This window comes from Myotis daubentonii, chromosome 3 (genome assembly GCF_963259705.1).
Source record: "Myotis daubentonii chromosome 3, mMyoDau2.1, whole genome shotgun sequence".
Classification (NCBI taxonomy): domain Eukaryota; kingdom Metazoa; phylum Chordata; class Mammalia; order Chiroptera; family Vespertilionidae; genus Myotis; species Myotis daubentonii.
The window spans coordinates 25,240,496-25,261,773 of record NC_081842.1 but is presented as its reverse complement, the minus strand read 5'-3'; positions in this window follow the sequence as shown (position 1 = coordinate 25,261,773).

Sequence of the window (21,278 nt, the reverse complement as noted above, 5' to 3'; positions counted from 1 at the left end):
AGTGGTCTTACCCAACTGCTTAAACCAAAAACCCCAGTCCTGATTCTTCTCATTTGGCCCCATATCCACATCCAATCCAACCATAGTTCTAAAATATATTCAAAGTCCATTCACTTGTCTCGCTCCCTTGTGCCAATCCTCTACTCTAGGCCATAAGCTTCTTGCCTGGCCTGACTGCAGAGCTAATCTCCTGCTTCTGCTCTTGCCTCCCTACCACTCCACATCACACTCAACAAAATATAAATCATATCCTGCAACTCCTGTGTTTAATCCTTCAACGCCTAAGAAGTCTTCTCCCGGGGCCTCAGGCTCATCTCCCTCCGGACCCACTGGTCTTGCTTTTCACGCTTTGAACCTGCCAGTCACCTTCCTGCCTCAGGGCCTGGGCACCTCCTCCACCTGTGACAATCTCCCCCAGTGTCTCAATCAGATGGCTTTTTCTAGTCATTCAGGTCTCAGCTTTAATGTCATCTCCTCAAAAAGGCCCTCCCCAAGCTCCTCCCACCTCCAGGAGAGTTCCTTTCCTACTTTTCTTTACAGCACTTAGCACTGTGATGAAATTGGCAGGTAATTTGTTTACTTTTTAATTATCAAGTCCCACCTTCACAAAAATACTTATGAAAGCTCCCTGGGAGCAGGTCCCTATAACTCTAATACCCAGAACCATATCTGGCTTATGGTGCTCAGGGTTATTGAAGAAATAAATGAATGAATGAACCAACGAACGAACGAATGAATGAATGAATGAATGAATGAATGAACAGTTTGAAAACTACTTATTCACTGAAGAAGGAGCATTTTTTTCTGGTCTCTGTTTCCTTACCTGTGAAATGAGGCTCTTGAATAAGGTGATCTCCAGGGTTCCTTTCAACCAAATGTCTGGGGTTCTTTCTATAGTTACCCGTGCACTCTAATGGCTGGCCCTGCAAGAGCATCTTTTCTCAACAGCTAGCTTAAAGGGCTCTTTCAATCTTCTCCTAAAGTATGCATTCATGTCTGCCAAAATTTCAGAGTAAAATTTCACGAGGTACATAATACAGTTAACATTTGTCAATAAGGTAAAGCAGGGCCAAGTAAAAGATAAGTCCCTTATCACAACAGATGATGGAATAAATTGCCTGGGCTCCGGGTCTATTTATATCTGACACATAGCTTTCCTTTGAAAATTGGCTTCTCTGGGCTGGAGTCCAAATTTATGTAAATGCAAGAAAATGTTGAATCAAGACTCTATTAACTGCAAATGGCTGTTGTGCCCCTACCCTACCAGGGGTTGGGGGAATATTCAGCAGTACTTTGCTTTCCATTTCAATTCATGTTTCACGTTCTTCTTAATAAAAAAAAAACTATGAGGGTGAAAAAATACTCTTTTATTTTGGCAGGGTTCCTAACTACACGGTTGCAGCTTGGTACCTCCACGCAAATGGCAAAAGAACCCAGGACTTCAAGTTCTCCCACAAAGTAATTCTGTTTGAAGAACTATAAAGTAAACCCCAAACAGTCTTTGAACTTCAAAACAAGTACATTTCAATCCAGTTCCCATGGTGCATTATAAGCATTTAGAAACACATCTAGCTTCAGAGGCTAAAGGCATGAAAGATTAAATGTGGAGAAAAAGTAGAAGTTTGATCAAGAAAATCCTAATCTGGCCCCGGCTGGGTAGCTCCAAAAAAAATCTAAGATGTACATGAAATCCCTCCTCACTTTCTTCTGGACCTTCAGCATCAGACTCGGCCTTCAAGGCTCACTACAGAAATCACCTCCTCCAAGAAATTTTTCCTCAGTCTCTCAGGCCACTTTGAAGCCTCTTTCTCTCAATTCCTGACATACGTTGCTTGGAATTACTCAATTTATTTGACTCAGATTATATGTGTGTGTTTGTGAGCTCACCTCCCAGTAGACAATGTGCCGCTCACTGAGCTATGTTCACTGAGCCATCTTCCCCACTGCCTGGAAGCACCTCTACCTCCCCCAGAATGTCCAGCCAGGCCTAAAATCTTACTCCCCTCTTTTATGTTCAAAATCATTATCACATCTATTCAAATTACTAATGAAATACAGTTTTTTTATAAGAACTTTTACTACTTAGTTTTTTACACTTTTTATTTTGAAACTAGAGGACTAGTGCACGAAATTCGTGCATGGGTAGGCCTGGTCCGCTATCAGGGCCAATTGGGGGCCTTCCAACTGCCGGCCAGGGCCTTTCTTTGTTCTGCATCACCCGCTAGTGGTCAGTGCACGTCAGAGCAAGCAATCAAACTCCCAATCTCCCGGTAGAACTCCTGAGGGGACAATTTGTATATTAGGCTTTTATATAGAGAGATATTTATTGTGCCCTTCATCCTGCTTCCCTAAATGATAACATCTTGTATACAATATCAAAATAGAACATTTCCATTGATACAATACTATGAACTAGGCTACAGACTGTGCATGGCTTTCACTACTATTTACATGCACTCATTTGTGTGTTTTTGTGTACAGTTTCTATGCAGCACATGCATATGCAATCCCATGTACATATTTATGTAGCCACCACCACAATCAAGATACAGAACTGTTCCATCAGCACAAATGAGCCCTATCATTCTCTCCATGTATATTCAATCCCCTCCCAACACCTGTCTCTACCCCATCACAGCTGCTAATCTGCTTTCCATTGCTATAGTTTTGTCATTCTAAGAATCTATAATAATAAAAGTATAATATACTAATTAGACTGGACGTCCTTCCAAACGACCTTCCAGACAAAGCCCGGGCTATGAAGGAAGTCCAGGTCCCGGGTACCTGCCAGTGGCCAGAGGGAAGCTGAATCCAGGTGCCTACTGGTAGCCAGAGGGAAGCTGGATCCAGGTGCCTACTGGTGGCCAGAGGGAAGCCCGGGTCCTGGGTGCCAGAGGGAAGCCGGTGCCAGCAGCCAGGGGAAGGAAGGCCTACTCTTGCACGAATTTCATGCATTGGGCCTCTAGAGTGATGTAACTGGAGTTACATTTATATAACCCTTTGAGACTGACTTTTTTCAATGAGCATAACACCCTTGAGACCCATCCAGGTTGTTGAATGTATCAATAGTTTGTTACTTTTTACTGTTGAGTAGTATTTCATGGTACAAATTGCTAGTCACAAAACAATCATAGGAGTGAAAAGTACAGCATAGGGAATATAGTCAATAATATTGTAAGAGCTATGTATAGGGCCAGGTGGGTACTTAAAATATCAGGGGGACCACTTTGCAAAGTATATGATTATCTAATCACCATGCTGTACACCTGAAATTCATACAAAATACCATATTTTTCAATGTATAAGATGCCCCCATGTAAAAGATGATGTATTAGATGCCTCCCACTTTTCCAACCCAAAATTAAGAAATCCATATTTTAAACATTTTGCTGGTTTTCATTTTAAGGCCTTCTTATTTTTTGGCATCTTAAGGAGTTGTTCTTTCTATTTTCTCCACTGTCTGATCATACACACAGTGGGAGGCGGTCAAAATTGTCTCTCTGAAGCTCTTTTCTATGCTCTTTTGCATAGCTGATTACATTCAGTTTAAATTTTGCAGAGTAAGACAATCACTTACCGGTATTTATCTTTCTATTTTTTGCCATCTTTATGGGCTCAGAATGTGTGGGTCCCTGTTGCACATCTGTGCACTCTCCACCTCCACCTCTAATTATGGCATCAACTGATGTCAGTAACAATAAGGTTCATGATTGGAGGAATCCTGATTGACAAGGTATGGGCAGCTACACACCCACATGGCTCCCTCCTCAGCTGAATTCCATGTATAAGACGCCCCTTGATTTTCAGTCTAATGATTTTAGAAAAAAAATAGTATCTTGTACATGGAAAACTACGGTAATATTGAATATAAACTATAATTGAAAAACAAAATAAAATTAAAAAGATCGATTGTGCCAGGCATATAGTAGGTACTCAACAAGTGTTTCTTAAATGGATGTACTTATAATTCATTACCTTATAAAATACTAGAGGCCCGGTGCACGAAATTCATGCATGGTGGAGGGGTCCCTCAGCCCAGCCTGCATGACACCAGCGTCCCTCACCCCAGCCTCCAGCATAAAGGCCTCTCCCCTCCCTTCGCATGGCTGATGCGTGAACGCTAGGCTCGTGTTGCCAGGGCAACACCGCCAGCATCCCGCCCTGGCCACTATGGGTGCTGCCATCCTTGTTGCGGAGTGATGGTTAATTTACATATTCCTTTTATTAGGTAGGATATTTCTTGAACACCTATTGTATGCCAGACACTGTTTTCTATGTGGGAGTATAGCGCTTCACAAGGCATACATAGTCCCTTATATTGTAATAAGGAAAGGAGACAGACAATGAATAAATACTTACATACATAAAAAGGTTGCAGGTGGGGATAAAGTATGTCTACAAAAGCAAAGCAAAGTGAATGAGTGAATGAATAAAGAACTCAGAGCTGGAAATCAGGCCATTCAGACTACTGCCATAGAAGCCAAATGCACTGCGATAAATTTGAATTTGAAATTACATGGATTTATTTCCTAATTTGTATATATCCTACAAATATTTATTGTCTTCTAGATGCCAGGCATTGCTCTAGGTCAGGGGTGGGCAACCCCTGGCACGCGTGCCAAACATGGCACACCAGTAACTTTTGCTGGCATGCGAAACCCTCTCTTATAATCTTCCATTTACAATTTTTTTTTTAATATCGACTTTTTTATTTTTCAGATAAATTCAGTGTAGGTGCATCTTAGATAAATAAATAATTTTACATAACAAGTTATCTTAAAGACCATAGACATGGATTGACGAGAGAGGGGAAGAGCAATTTCTATGCCTCTACCTTAACTCTCCCTGCCTTCCTAGATCCGACCAGTGTTTTGGTTTCATCCACATACGCTTGTGAATCTTTGTTCTCAGTGATGAATTTTGTTAAGTCTCGTAATAAAAGTAGCCTGACGGATGAAAGTAGTAGCTCGTGCATATCTCTGAAGGTCACGAAATATAAACCTGATGTAAAATCTCTGTCATCAGTGATGCAGCAGCAAAAGTCCCACTGATAATATCAAACGGAGTCATAAAGTTTTCTGTCGGACTATCAGTGTACATGTATACATTAAAAAATAAATGTATTTTTCATCATCATATACTGTGTTTTTGTCGCTCGAATGAATTTTATTATTTCTTCAAGGTTCTTCACATACGTACACCTTAAGAGATATCAAGTATATCTCAAAAAATTAGGGTTGGCACGCAGAAGAATTTTGAGTCAGAGATTTTGCTGGTTTTGGCACGCACTCACAAAAAGGTTGCCCACCCCTGCTCTAGGTCTAGAATACGGAAGGGAATTTTTATTCCTGTCCTTGTAGAGTTTATATGGGAGTGTTAGCAAGTAAATAGTACTATCAGAGGCCAATAAGCGCTCTGAAAAAATCAAGCAAAGAAAAAGGCAAAAAAAAATCTTTGAGAATCTATGGGGGTAGGGGTAACTGGTATTTTAAATAATCAGGAAAGAACTCACAAAAAAAGTAGCATCAGAGCAGAGGACTGAGGAAGGTGAGAGAGCAAGCTAAGGGGGTGTCTGCGAAATGAACTGGCCAGATGCAGAGAACAGAAAGTGCAAAGGCCCGATGCAGGGGAGGGGCCTCTGAACCTGAAACCTGCTCCTAAGATGCAGCAGAAGTACAGATTATAATGAGAGTGAACTATGACTGAGAGCCGGACAGACCTGGCCTGAGCCTCACAGACCCCACTTACTGATTTTATGGCTTTAACCACGTTTTTAATCTCACATCTCCAATTACTCATCTGCACAATTAACACCTGACTAAAAGGGTGGCCATGCTACTCCAGCATCACGAGGGACCCATTAACTGTGTTCTGTAAACTGCGGAGTATCTCAAGTGTCAGTTTTAATTATCTTCTCATATCCCTTGTTTCCTAAGATTGCCAAGAATGTTAACTGGATAATTTAATAAGGCAGCTATAATGATCTGGTTATGATAAAGCAGCACTTGTTATATCTAAACATGAACTTACAGAATTTTCAGCTTCTCATGGTTGCACTATGTAGCTACTTGTTATTTATATAATGTAACTTGTTTAACATGTTTGCAATCTCAGCACTTATTGAAAGAGCTATCATTTCCGATCACTAACAGTCTCTAGACTTCCTCTGTCATTCAGCTAAGCATTTTTAAAGATATTTGAGTTTATTGCTGCAGTATATGTATATCCTCTGTCAGACTGACATTGATCCCTGATCCTAGATATTGATCAGATTATGCTTTTCATAACTTTGGGATTTAAAGTTGAATCCAGCTATTTATTCCTTAAACTCTATGTGGAAAAGAGTCCTTATCATTTCAAGTCAGATAAACAGCACAGAGGAGTTTAGATTCAAGGTCTCCTGGATGCCTGGGACAGGCCTGACAGACAAACCTGGTTTCTGCTGGTGCCTGGAGCAGTGGGAGGGTCTGATCTGGTGGGACAGTTGCCTAAAGGGTGGCTTAAGCTTTCATTCTAATTTCTCATCAGAGTTCAATCTATGTATATAAAAGCCTAATATGCAGTGTGTCCCCTCAGGAGTTCGACCAACTAGGAGCTCGATAGCTCACTATGAGTGTGCTGACCACCAGGGGGCGGTGCGGAACAAAGGAAGGCCCCGGCCAGCAGCCAGCAGCTGCTAACGACCTTACCTGTGCATGAATTTTGTGCACTGGACCTCTAGTACTATATATTATGACATATATGTATCACAATATAGGTGCAAAGCTACATTTGTACATGTTATGAGGGATTTTTAAGTGTAACTTTGTACTATATGAGTTCTTCAGAAAACAACCTATGTGTTCATGAAAAGACAATTCACAAAACAAGGCAGCATGTGACAAGTAACAACTGAGTAGCACAGACAATGGGAGGTAGAGGGACTTCAGAGGAGGGAGGATAGTCGACTAAATTGGACAATCAAGAGAGGCATGCATTGGGTTGGGATATGATTTACTGCATCTGATTCAGAGGAGGAAGATACTTCCAGAAAGGCATGGCAAAGGCCCAGAGATGGTACAAGGAGGATGTTTGAGAGACACTGAGCAAAACAATGGAGCTGAACTGAGGGCAGATCTGAAATAGAGGCTTTATACAGAAATACATTCTGTATAATAAAGGGTGAAAGGAAAAGTTGGTTAGAAGAAAATGTGGAAGGCCTTGAATGATTTGATCACTGATACATATGCTGTTGGTGGGAATAGTAGATTGATAAAAACTTCGTAGGGGACAGTTCAGCAATATTTTTCAAAATGCATATACCCTTTGACTTACTTTTAGGAATTTCTTTTAAGAATATAATTAGAGAAGATCTCAAAAGACTTTTGTAAAAGGATGTTTACTGAATATAATAGGAAAATAAAACTGTCTCCCATACCAAATTGATGACAAATAATATCTCCACATATGGAACCCAGTGCAACCATGAAGGGAGAGTTCTCAGGGTTACTGAGGAGATGGAAAGATAATGTAAACATGAAGTGAAGATGGAAAATCACAAAAGGTCTTCATATGATATGATTCTCCTTCCCTTAGAGCAGTGGTTCTCAACCTTGTCTGCACATTAGAATCACCTGGGAATCTTTTTAAAATCCTGATTTCTGGGCCTCATCTGGAAATTCTGTTTCTTTGTTATGGGGTGAGGCCACAATATTAGTAACAAAGAAACAGCCAAGGTTGAGAACCACTGCCTTATAGGTTTTCTGGCTGACCTAATAATTCAGTTGACCTAAGACAGAGTAACAAAAGAAAACCAAATTTAATTTTGTACACACATGAGCCCATAAAGAAAATATGAGACCAAAGCAAGCAGCTTTTTTACCTGCCTGAAAAAAACAACAACAAACAAACAAATAATAAATTAGTAAAGAATTGACAAGATAAAGGTGTTGAGCTTGGGGCAGTAAATTAATGAAGAAGTAATGAAGTCTGTTTATACAATCTCCTGGGCCCTAAGTTCCCCATCTCTGGGTGTAAGGATGCCTTCCACCCTCCTGGTACAGGTCGGGTACCTTCCGCATGGGAGACTGTTTCCTGCTTTCAGGGGGAACAAAGGAGGGTCAGAGTGTCCTTGCACTGTCTCTTTCTTTAGGACTTTTAATTCAAAATAATCAATATGCCAAAGTGTCATATGTGGGGGTGGCATATTCTCCTCTTCTTCAATTAATTATTAATTTCAGAGAGGAAGGGAGAGAAAGAGAGAGATAGAAACATCAATGATGAGAGAGAATCATTGATCGGCTGTTTCCTGCATGGCCCACACTGGGGAATGAGTCTGCAACCCGGGCATATGGAACCGAATTGGAGTCCTGGTTCATAGGTCAACGCTCAACCACTGACCTATGCTAGCTGAGCCACTTTTATTTTTTTTATTAATCCTCACCCAAAGATATTTTCCCCCATTGATTTGCAGAGAAAGTGGAAGGCAGGGAAGGGGGGAGAGAAAGAGAGAAAAAGATATCGATGTGAGAGATACACATCAATTGGTTGCCTCCCATAACCACTCTGATTGGGCCAGAGATTGAGCATGCAACCGAGGTACTGCCTTAGATCAAAGTCTAATCTGAGACCCTTCAGTCTGAGGGGGCGGTGCTCTAACCACTGAACTAAACCAGAAACTATCAATAGTTCCTGTCTGGCGCTCCCTCCCCTCAGGGCTAATCTGATAACCAGTAATAATGTGGTGGACCCTCAGTGCAGTGCAATGCGGATGGCTGCCTCTCCCATGGGACACCATTCTCTTACAGCAGGCCCTCCTGAAACCAATGCCTGAAGCCCAAGGCACAGTGGCAGGCAAGCAGTGCAGACCATTTATTTTATTTATTTATTTATTTTTATATATTTTATTGATTTTTTTACAGAGAGGAAGGGAGAGGGATAGAAAGTTAGAAACATCAATGAGAGAGAAACATCTATCAGCCGCCTCCTGCGCACCCCTCACTGGGGATGCATGCCCTTGACCGGAATCGAACCCGGGACCCTTCAGTCTGCAGGCTGACACTCTAACCACTGAGCCAAACCGGTTACAGCAGTGCAGACTATTTAAAAGGAGGTAAGTTTTCAGTTTCTCAGATCACACCAAGGGTTTTAGTTGTCATTTACTTGGGAGTCAGGCCTTGTGCTTGCCATAGATGATTTCATTTAAACCCTCAACAGTCCTATGAGTTAGGCACTGGTATTCTTCTCATTTTACATATGGAGAAACTGAGGCACAGAGAGGTTAACTGACTTCCTCAAGTGCTCACAACTAACAAGAGATGGAAGCAGGATCCAAATATAGACAATGACAGAGCCCATATTGACTACTACACTCTCCACTCCTTTTAATAGAAGACAAGCAGGAAATATCCATCCTACACAACCCTTCGTGTAGGGCCCCATTGCAGTGTCCTTGGTGGGAGTTAGGCAGCATACCATCCAAGAGGAAAATTCTGGATGGCACCCCTAGGTCTGGCACATCTGTTACTAGGTCTGGCACTTACTAGCTTTGTAACTTTGGGCAAGTCATACACCCCCCAGGCTTGACTTTCTCATGCATAAAAGGGAAATAATATTATCTGATCTGTAGGCCTCCCAGGATAGCTGCAAAGATCAAAGGAGACAAGACACATGAAAGCCCTGTGAACACTGTCGAGTGCCATACAAATAGAAGGTATCAGTCATAATACTAGCATGGAGCTCTCAGAGCAGTGAGATCGGACACCTGATTGCTCTGAGAAACTCCCCAAGGTTCGTTCTCAAGGACTCTGTCATATGATCCCACAGACAGTCGCTCCAGCTGTGGCTTGACGACAGTGATTTGCAACAAGGCACCTGATTTGCACCACGACGCACATACCATGTGGAGACATCTACCCATGAGTAATGGACAATGAGATGAGCTAAATAACGATTCACACAACCCAAATCCTGGCCTGGAAAGCCAGTCAGGGAACTTACTCTGCTATTCTGGCAGAAGGTCTTTTTGATTCTTGAGACAGAATGATAACAGGCAGATAATGATGTTGCCCACCACATACCAGGCCCTGCCTGCACTAGGCCCCTCATAAATATCTTCTCTAAGCCTCACAGTACACCTGCCATTATCCCCATTTCACAGTTTAAAACACTGAGGCTCAGAGGGGGTAATGCACTTGCCCTCCAGACAACTTAGGGATAAAGAGAAAATCAAGGGATGATGACACAATTTTGTTCCTCCATTTCTATTGCTATAAAGTTACCTACACTCTTTTTTTGGTTCAGTCCTTCCATAATGTGGATAATTAATAAATCATATCATTTCCAGGTTTTTTGTTGACATGTTAGATGATAAAACTGACATTGATCCAAAAGATTTTACTATAATATATATCATTATTTTGAGACCAATGCATTTCTGCTAGACTCTTATGAAAATTATGTGAACTTCATAGGAAAGGGTTTGATTTTTTTCTCAATTAAGAGGGAAAGGTTTTTGATTTTTAATTAGAGAAATGAAAGAAATATTTACACATTAAAAAGATTTACACATGACACATTCTTCATGTTGTCAATAATAAACAGCTTATGTAATTCTATGTTTGTTTAACACATAAACAAACTGCCCCCCCAAATGAGCAAACAGCTCACAAAGAAAACAATATGTAAATTTTTATCAAATATATGGGAACTCAATAATAAATTTAAAGTAAAACAATGAGAGCCCACATTTTACATATTAAATAAGTGGAGATTTAAAATGGTTAATATTTAGTGTTGGTGAGTGTGATCATGGGTTTGTGAGTGTCATGTGAGTAGCTGGTAGAGCTGCATTTCAGCACAACCTTCTGGAAAGTGATCTGTGATCTGGTGACATATAAAGACCCCTCAGCGATACTCTTTGACTCTGGCAGATTAATAATGGCCACAAATTATCTGTCACTTCCTTCTGTACCTCCCTCTGGGATCCAGCCTGTGACTGCTTAGATCAAGAGAGCATTCTAGAAGACAGTCTGCGCCAGTGTCGGGCCAAGCCTTTGAGAGAACTGGCAGTTCCCACCTCCTCCATCTTAAAACCCCTTGAAGAAACCCACCTGGTGGAGAACCAAGGCCCCAGCCACCAGCCAGCACCAACTTGTCAGTCATGTGAGTCACCCAGGAAGTGGGTCCTCCAGCCCCAGTTAGACCACCCAGCCAGCTAACCTCGCAGAAACAAAGCATTCCCAGATTACAAAGCTGTGAGGCAAAGAAAGATTGCTGTGGGTTACGTGACGAGGTTTTAAGTGTTGAGGACATGCGACACAGCAATACACACCTGAGACTGACCCTATAATCTTACTTCTAGAAACTGATCATCAGACACCAATCAGAAATGCACACAAAGGCTTACATCCCCGAACACTGCCGGCAGAGAAGCTTGGAAAACTTTACTGTCTAAATTAGGAAAATAAATATGTAGATCGTAGTATATCCGTTATGAAAGTGATATAAATGTTAGCAATATGGAGAGTACTTATGATATGCTTTTAGGTGGAAAGGTCACATAAAGAAATATATGTACAAAAAGGAAAAAAATAAAATTTAATAGTGGTTATTTCTGGGCAATAAGATGATGAGTGATATAATTCTGAGCTTCACATTTGTGTGATAATTGCACAATCAGAAAAAAACTTAAGAATGAGAAAACTATCAACTTGTGAAATCTGTCCACAGATAAAATAAATTTAAAAAAATAAAACTTCATCTTTACTATAGTTTTAAACTTTTTTATAAAACCATTTTACTAAGGCATTCAGGAATAATGATGTTGAATCATCTGCTATTTCCGATCAGTGACAGGCTGACTGGCAGTTACATTGCAATTTTAAAAATCAGGAGAAGACAGACGTATTAGCAAAGGGCTTTGATTATCCATAAACGGGATGTTAAAATCCTGAATAACTAAGCAGTTCTAATGATGGGGCAGAAAGTTAAACAATTATTGAAAAAGCTTCAAAAAATCAGACTGACATGACTGAAAGTGGGTTACCTGCTCGGAGCTTTCCCACAGCCAAGCCACTTAATTCTTTCCACCGTCTTGTCTTGTGAGGCAGGTGCTGTTCGCACTTTACAGATGAGGACCTGCTGCCTGGGCCGAGGTTCCCACAGCCTGCCACTGCACAGCCGAGTGTCGGGCCCAACTTCCATGTTCTCCCCACAGCACCGAGCCACTCCACAAAGGTCAGAGTTCAACACTCCTATGGGATAAAAATGACCAAACATGCAGATGTAGTCTGAAAATGCCTTTTTTTCCCCTAACACCACTAATTAGAATATATTTAATTGGACTTCTTAACAGGATCATTTTCTTCTTGCAGAACTTGAAGCAATCCTAAAAAGTCAATGCCAATGTTATGAGAAGCCTAGACTATTCTTGAGCCATTGAAAGGGGCTCAGGGGAGCTCGGCTGGTATGGCTCAGTGGTTGAGCATCAACCTATGAACCAGGAGGTCATGGTTCCATTCCCAGTCAGGGCATGCCCAGGTTGAGGGCTTGATTCCAGAGTCGGGGGAGTGCAGGAGGCAGCCAATCAATGATTCTCTCTCATTGATGTTTCTCTCTCGTGCTCTCCCTTCTTCTCTGAAATCAATAAAAATATATTTTAAAAAGGGGGGGGGCTCAGGGGAGGGGACTGGCTTACAAGCAGAGGTACGTATGACACAGCTCCTCTCCTCCTTGTCCTCTTTCCCGTGGCACCTCTGCGAAGCCCTGACTTTAGCATGACTGAGGCTTTTAGTGATTTGGAGCCTCGTGGTGCTTGTTGGTTTTATTCTCGATTCATATTTGTTTTGTTTTGTTTTGTTTTGTTTCGTTTCCAATAGGCCGTACCCATTTGGGGAGCCAAGCTGTGAGTGATCAGAACCACCAAGAGGCCCCACAGGCATTTGACAGGTAAGATGGAGAACCAGGTCCCAACCAAGCCCAGTAGGTTTTTGTTTGTTGTAATTAAATAACTATAATAACAATAACAGGTAAAGTTCCCACGTTACATGCAATCAGCTCTGTGCTGCACACAGTACACTGAATATGATCCTACTTAACCCTCACAATATGAAGAAGTAGGCATTATTATTATTATTATTATTATTATTATTATTATTATTACTAGAGGCCCAGTGCATGAAATTCATGCATTCAGGGGGTCCCTGAGCCCGGCCTGCGCCCTCTCGCAGTCTGGGAGCCCTCAGGTGAGCCTGGCTTCTGGCTGAGCGGAGCTTCCGCTGTGGGAGCACACTGACCAATAGGGAACAGCTCCTGCATTGAGCATCTGCCCCCTGGTGGTCAGTGCATGTCACAGCGACTGGTTGTTCCACTGTTCGGCCAAAACTGGCTCTCAGACATCCCCCGAGGGGTCCTGGATTGTGAGAGGGTGTAGGCCAAGCCAAGGGACCCCACTGGTGCACGATTGGGGCCGAGGAGGGATGCGGGAGATTGGCCAGCCAGGGAGGGACCATGGGAGGGCTCCAAGGTGTGTCCTGCCCATCTCGCTCAGTCCCAATCAGCCGGACCCCAGCAGCAAGCTAACCTACCAATGGGAGCATCTGCCTCCTGGTGGTCAGTGCATATCATAGTGACTGGTTGACTGTCTGCCCCCCTGGTGGTTAGTGCATGTCATAGCAAGCGATCAAGCAACCTTAGCATATCATTAGCATATTACACTTTGATTGGTTGAATGGACAACCAGACAACTGGACACTTAGCATATTAGGCTTTTATTATATAGGATTATTATTGTTAATCCTCACCAGAAGATATTTTCCATTGATTTTTTTTAGAGATCATGGAAGGGAGAGGGAAAGACAGAGAAATATCTATGTGAGAGAGACACATCGATTGGTTGCCTCCCACATATGCCCTGACCAGGGCTGGTCCCAGGGCCTGGGATTGAACCCACAACTGAAGTCATGCCCTTGACCAGGATTGCACCAAGGACCCTTCAGTTCACAGACCAGCACTCTATCTACTGAGCCAAACCGGCTAGGGTGGTAGATATCATTTTTTATCTTCATTTTACAGGTGAAGATGCCGAGGACCTGGACCCTGGACCAGAAGTGGTCAGGGAATGAAGTTTGATCTCAGTCGATGCTCCTAACTTCCACCTGGACTGCAGCAGTCAGCGCTGGGGTTTCAAAGAGAAGCTGGCTTCTCTCCTCTTTTACCAGCTCCTGAGGGAATCAGAAATGGGCCACAGGGGTGGGCTGGGGCGAGCAAAAGGAGACATGGGCATCCCAGTCTTGAAGGTCGAGCTGGAGAGCAGTTCCAAACGGCTAAGTCTTCCTCTAACATGTATTCCACTCATTCATCATTCCCTAGATCTACAAGGATATAAAGTAGTTTACAATGACACAAAAATAGAACATGCAGTAATAAAGAAAAAGAAATGAACAGACCTTGAAATATTCAGCAACCAAGATAAATAAAATAACGACCAGCAGAGACCAGTGTTCATTATATTTAAAAATACAAACAAACAAAAAACAGCACCTCAAGACAAGCACAACTGATACTCACATTAAGGCCAGGGAGATATATTCTCCTGAAATCAAAGCGGCCCAGTGCAATGTGATGAGCAAGCCCTCCCATCTGCAAAGGACTGAACGCCCAGCTGCAGAGCAGAGCAGCTGAGCACGAGGACCCTGGAGCCAGGCGCCTGGGCTCCCCCATATTCCAGATGCGGTCCTGAGCAAGTTACTTAACCCATCTGTGCCTTAGTGTCTTCATCTATAAATGGGAGTTGGGGAAACATGGAAGACTACACAATGGATATAAGCCTTTAGGCATGCAGAAGCTGTGTCTGTGCTACTGTCATCACCAGACTGGTTTGGAACATACCAGACAGGTCCTACCCCAGGGCGCCTGTCCCCACCCTCCCCCCTCATACATGGCTCACTTCTTCCCCTCCTTCAAGCCTTTGCTCGAATGTCACTTTCTCAGCAAGGCCTTTCCAGACAATAATATTTAAAACTGAAACACTTTCCCTCCTTCTCTCCCCCAAACTAGCAACCTACGTTGCCTGCCACAATTCATTTTTTTCCTTCTCATGCTCAAATAAATTACTTTATTTCCTTTGTGTGTGTTTTTTTTGTCTGTCTTCCTCCACTAAGTGAGAGCAGGTTTCTGTTTTATTCGCTGCTCTATTCTCAATACCTAGAATAGAGCATGACAGAGTAGACACCTGAAAAAACATGTGTAAAATGAATCAACCAACAAACTCATCACTGGGCAGCCAATTGCAGATCCCTTTGAAACACTGTAAGGGTAAGCGAATAAGTCAGAAAGTGAACTTTCCAATCCTCTGGTAATAACTCGGGAAAGACTTTGAAAATCCTCCAAATTTTGTGGGGAAAGAGGCAATCTCATTGATACTTTAGGTGAGATGTGCTGTTTTACTCTCGGAGCTTAAAATCAGTGACTGGGAGTCACTCCCAGCAGGGATGAAATAGTCAGGGCAGAGGAAGAATAAAGCATGATTGGAATCAACCGTCACTCTGTCAGTTCTTAATAGAGCCAGTCCAAATAAATCGTGGGTCTTATTACCTCGTTCTCTCCTGGCAGCAACACAAGGACAGGAAAGCCGGTTATTGATGAGGACGTCTGATCTCATGCCCCAGAGGAATTAAAAAAAAATTAACAAAGGCTAGTGTTCCAGGTGCAGAACTTGGGGAGAGACCCGGGATATGCGGTCTGAGTTATGTGCCTGCACAGGCCTCAGGGATGAGGGCCGTCTTCTCAAACAGTGAAAGGCAATCTAGCAGAACAGAAAACATGCCACAGAAGGGGCAACAGAGGCCAACAAGTTGAGTCATGCCCCAGGTGGAGCTGGGAAACTCTCCCAGACACAAAGGCCGATTGACCCGTGTCGTCCACATGTGGTGAAATGCCAGCCACATAGCAGTGGCCATTTCTCTACACCACACTTTGGCCCAACAAAAGAGCCCATGCCTGAAGTATGAGAGCCAGAAATATTTCCATGGTAAATGCAATTTCTTCACAAGGTATTCAGAAGAAAGTTGAACTAAGGCTGCATTCTGAGCATTCTGCTGATGTCCATACCTTCGTTTGTGTCAACTGTGGCCTGAAGAGACTGAGGTTCCCAGCTTGAGAGAGAACTGTGAGGCCTGGATTGCTGGTTGTGAATGAGCCGGTGCTTCAAGGCTCACAAGCCTTCCCACACCCTCAGATCACAATGGCCCACCGCTGTCCACTTAGGCCAGTGATGACGAACCTATGACACGCCTGTCAGAGGTGACACGCGAACTCATTTTTTTGGTTGACTTTTCTTTGTTAAATGGCATTTAAATATATAAAATAAATATCAAAAATATAAGTCTTTGTTTTACTATGGTTGCAAATATCAAAAAATTCCTATATGCAACACGGCACCAGAGTTAAGTTAGGGTTTTTCAAAATGCTGACACGCCGAGCTCAAAAGGTTCGCCGTCACTGGCTTAGGCCTTCATCCGCTAGTCTTTAATTAAATTCAGGCCCAATCTACTCTCTTCCGTTTCTTTTTCATTTTAAGTGTGTTTCTTCTCTCACAGTTAAACTATGGATTCCTTAAAGGGCAGAGACTACATTTTAAGATTCTTCTTTTTCACCCACAGATCTGAGCATCACTGAGTTGCCATTTAGCACCAGGTGAGCTTAATGTGTACAACTTGCTGTTTGATACTCTTACATTCTGCACAGTGATTACCACAGCAGCACTAGTGAACCCTTCCATTCCTTTTGTTTAACTTTTCAAAAAGCAGCTCTTAGTTTCATTAATCCTTTCTACTCTTTCACTGGTCTCTATTTCATTTATTTCTGCTCTGATCTTTGTTATTTCCTTCCTTCTGTCAACTCTGGGCTTAGTTTTTCCTTCTTCTTGTAGTTCCTTGAGGTATAAAGTTAGTTATTGAAGATTTTTCTTTTCTCTTAATGTAGGTATTTATCGCTTGTAAATTTCCTTTTTAGGACAGTTTTTTGCTCCATCCCATAGGTTTTAGTATGCTTTATTCCCATTTTTGTTTCAAAATAAATTTTTTCCTTTTTATTCCTTTGACCCATTAGATGTCCATAAGTATGTTGTTCAATTTCCACATATTTATTAATTTTTCATCTTTCCTCCTGCTATTGAGTTCTAGACCATACCACTGAGGACAGAAAAGATACTTGGTATGATATTAATCTTCTTAAGTGAGCAAGAATTGCCTAGGATCTACCCTGGAGAATGTCCCATGCACACTTGAGAAGAATGTGTATTCTGCTTCTGTATATGTCTATTAGGTCCATTGGTCTAGAACAGAGGTGGGAAATGTCTGGCCCTTGGGCCATATAAGGCCCTCGAAATCATTTTAGCCCTTTTCAGATTTCATCTGCCTATAGTTGAGTGACTGTTCAGTATTCAAAGCACCTAACTTCTTAATACCTACATGAAAATGTCCCGTGGTATTGTTTGAAACAAATCCTCCTCATCTTTTTTTTATCATGCATGTTCCCTTTTGCATATAATAAGAGGAATGTAAACCAAAGTTTACACAAGGCTTGTAAATGTCTAAAATCACAATCTGGATAACTGTACGTAAAGGGCAGAAAAAAAAACATGCTGATAAGGAGTTCTAAGGAACAATTCATCAGAACCGAGACTTTAAAAAAAATCTATTACCTTATTTTAAAATCTAAATTCAGGAATCAGAAAGGATGCCAACTAAGTTATTTACCTGTTTGCCATTGCATGGCAAGTGCCCAGTGCCCAACCCTGAGCAAGCAGGCACTCCCTTGGCATATGCCCATGGTCCCCAGCCCTCCCTGGGCAGGTCCCACTGCACCTCATCTCTGGTCACCCATGAGCTCACCACCACCCTCTCACCCAGTGTCCCACTTGTGGCTCTGCCTGGAGTTCCAGCTCTGGTCTCACTTATTAAAGCCAAAGAAGGGCAAAGGAAGGAAGAGGGAAGGAAAGATAAAAGGAAGTTAGCTGACCAGAAAGCTCTACCTCACCTCTTTGGAACTTTGCTCAAAACTGTGATGCCACTGATACTTGTCTGTCAATTAGTTTAACACATTAGTCTTTTAAGAGTACTGTACTGTATCTTTCTAACAGTTGAACCAGGAGAAAACTCAAAGGTCTGATACTTAGGGATGAAATTTAAGAGACTTCGACACCTGAATGGAGAGACGTAGAGGTAGGAAGTTCCTTCTAAGACCTCTTATGCCATGACACCCTTTAGATTTCAAAATCAAAGCTTAATCTTGGTTACTATATGTCTTCAAGACAAGTTTTCACAACATTCATTCTAAAAGAAAACCCCAAGACTCCAGATGTCCTGTTCTGAGTATACCCCAGTCTGTTCCTCTTTGATAATCCGCAACATTTCCTGTGATGCCAGAATGCCCAGGTTCAAATCCCAGTTCTGCCATTTACTAGTACTACATGTAAGACTTGTGGCAAAGTACTGAACCCTTCTCCCCACTATTCTAGCTGTATAACCTTTAGTAAGTGATTTAACCCTCTTTTGCTTCAGCTTCTTCATGAGAACGAAGATAATATTTTTTTTCCGAAGATAATATTATTACTTACCTCATAAAGTCTTACCTCATAAAGATTACATGAATTACTGTACATAGGCACTTAGCATGATGTCTGATATGCAGTAAGCACTGTTTGCCATTATTATTTCCCCTTGAGGATAAAGACATCCTATAATAGGCCTGTGATCTCAACTAGAATTGGTTATGCAAATACCAACCATAGCCCCAGGAGTTACTGAAGATAATGGGAAAACAAAGCAACACAAAGCAATGCTAAATCACAAATCGTACATTCCATCTGGCAGTTTTAACTTTCTCTCCCTTCCCTTGATCATCCCTTTGATCACAAGAAAGGCAAGCAGCAAGAAGTAGGAATAAGAAATGAGTGTGCTTCAGGCTGGATGGTCAGCCCCTTACTGTGGAATGTTTCACTTGCCCCAGGGCTGCTCTGAGGCAGAGTTCACCTCTCCCCCACCTACTCCCAGCCACAAAAGCATGGAGGGTGGAGAAAGGCCTGTGCAAGGACTGGCAAATGTCCAGAACCACAAGATGTAGAAGAAAGGGGACCACGCTTGTCATCTGAGTCTGCCAGACCTCTGAGTGACCTAGGAATAAGTCACCTGAATTCTCTTGTTCCATCTACAGAATGAGGAATACCTATGCTATGCACCTCATAAAATGTTAAAATAGGTTGACATAAGGCATGTGAAATATGAGAAATTTTGAGAAATATAAAGTACCATAAAGGTTTCATTAATGGCAGGGTTTGCATTAGTTTAGCTTTCCCTAGAGTTAACAGAGGTTACATAAAATAAAGGTTCTATTATCCAATTAATTTAGCAAATGCTCAGTTAAGAAAATTGTCCAGTTTCTGTACCTAGGATAGCGGTTCCCAACCGTATCAGGTACATAGAGCCCTTGTTATAAACACGTATCTTTGTAACATCTCTCTCACCATCCTAAACAAATTCATAGTTATGTCCTACACAAATAGAATATCCAGAAAGCCAACAACAACAACAACATATCTTTTATACATAAATGTTTGGGACTGACTAAACCAAAAGACGTAAGTAGTCAGATACTTGCATCTATCATGTTGAAGAATCATGGTGAATATGACAGCTACTCACTGTGGAATGTTTCACCTGCCCCAGTGTACAAAGTTGTGCTGTATCAGCGACTCAATTACATGCAGTGGCATTTGCTCATAATGTGCTTTTCTGAAATAGTAAAAACAATTATTTGTAAAGCTCCAAACAAAATGAAATCCAACCTTTCCTTGACTTATACGGCCATTGTATTCCTAAGACATTCAGTGTCTACAATGATAAAATCACAACTACTTTGTGCTTATACATAAAACAGCTAGGCCAGAAGCTTAATGATGAACAGATTTTCAGCTACATGACAACAGGTACAAGTTTAAGTCCCAGGGAGCGAGGAACAACTCTTGCTTTTATGGGACTGTCTGTTTACTGCAGTCTATCTAGCATCCATGTCCTCTTGGCCAATCAGGGCAACAAAAACACTTTCACAAATTAATAATTTATAAAACATCCTCAAGGGGGCAGTATCACTCTATTGAGATTCACTTCATATAAGGCTTCAAAGAGTCTTTAATGTGATAATGTGAAGACAAAAGTAGCTTGCCAATGCTTAACCATAGCATACAATTTCCCCCAAGTAGCTTGTGGAAAGACTATAGTTTCACTATTCACACTTTGGGACATACTGGTAGTAAGCATTTTTAAGAGTAGGTCAAACAGTGAAAGCATACAGAGTACCCACCACAAATGAACACCAGTAAGGAGGTGCTGGAGATATGTTTTCCAGGGATGAAAAGCCTGATGCTTGGATGGGTCTTTCAATGTTATCAATAATGCGGAAAGGATATCCCTCAGATGATGAGAGGGAGCTCATAGAAACTTTCCAAAGATACGCAGCACAGACACAGAGCCTGACTCATTAGTGCCATTCAGGATAAATGGTATTAAAGTTTTATATTTGGAATCCAGGCTGTTGCTTGGAAGTCACTTTTATGGTCCTTGAACATATTACTTCATAAATTTATTCTTCAAGGGCTATAAATTCCTCTATGCCCTTTTCCCAAAAGGAAATGGATTTATAGATCTATCCAGTGAATGAGGTGGATGTTGGCTATTCTTTTCATTATCAATTCAATATACAAAATTACAGCAATGAAATGTTTGTTATTCCTCCAAACCTGCAGGTTTCATAAGCACTGAAAGATGTTTAAATTGGAGGCAAACCTGGCTTTAACTCAAAACCTAATGATTATTAAAAAAAAAAAAAAAAAAAGCCCCACTATTCATGGTCTAGTGAGGCTAAAAATGTTCCCATTTCTACCCCAAGTGAAAGAAATGAACTCTAGCAAATAATTAGATAAATGCTAGTTAGAGGAATCAGATAAATGCCATTATAGGACCATAGAACCTTAATTACATTGTCAATATATTTTTATCTCAACAGATTTTAAGATAAGTGTGAGAACAATGCTTCTAATTTTCCTAAGTATTTATCATGCATTGGTGCCATCTGGTGGACATTTTAAACTAAACTTAAAAAAATGATTGTTTAAAAAAATTGGGGGCTTTTTCCCCTCGCTTAAAAAAAAAAGTAGGAAAGCACATTTTTGTTATTTTGCAACATACTTATCTTATAGTTTCTGTAATTTGGGGACCAATGCATCAGTTCTATCAGCCTGA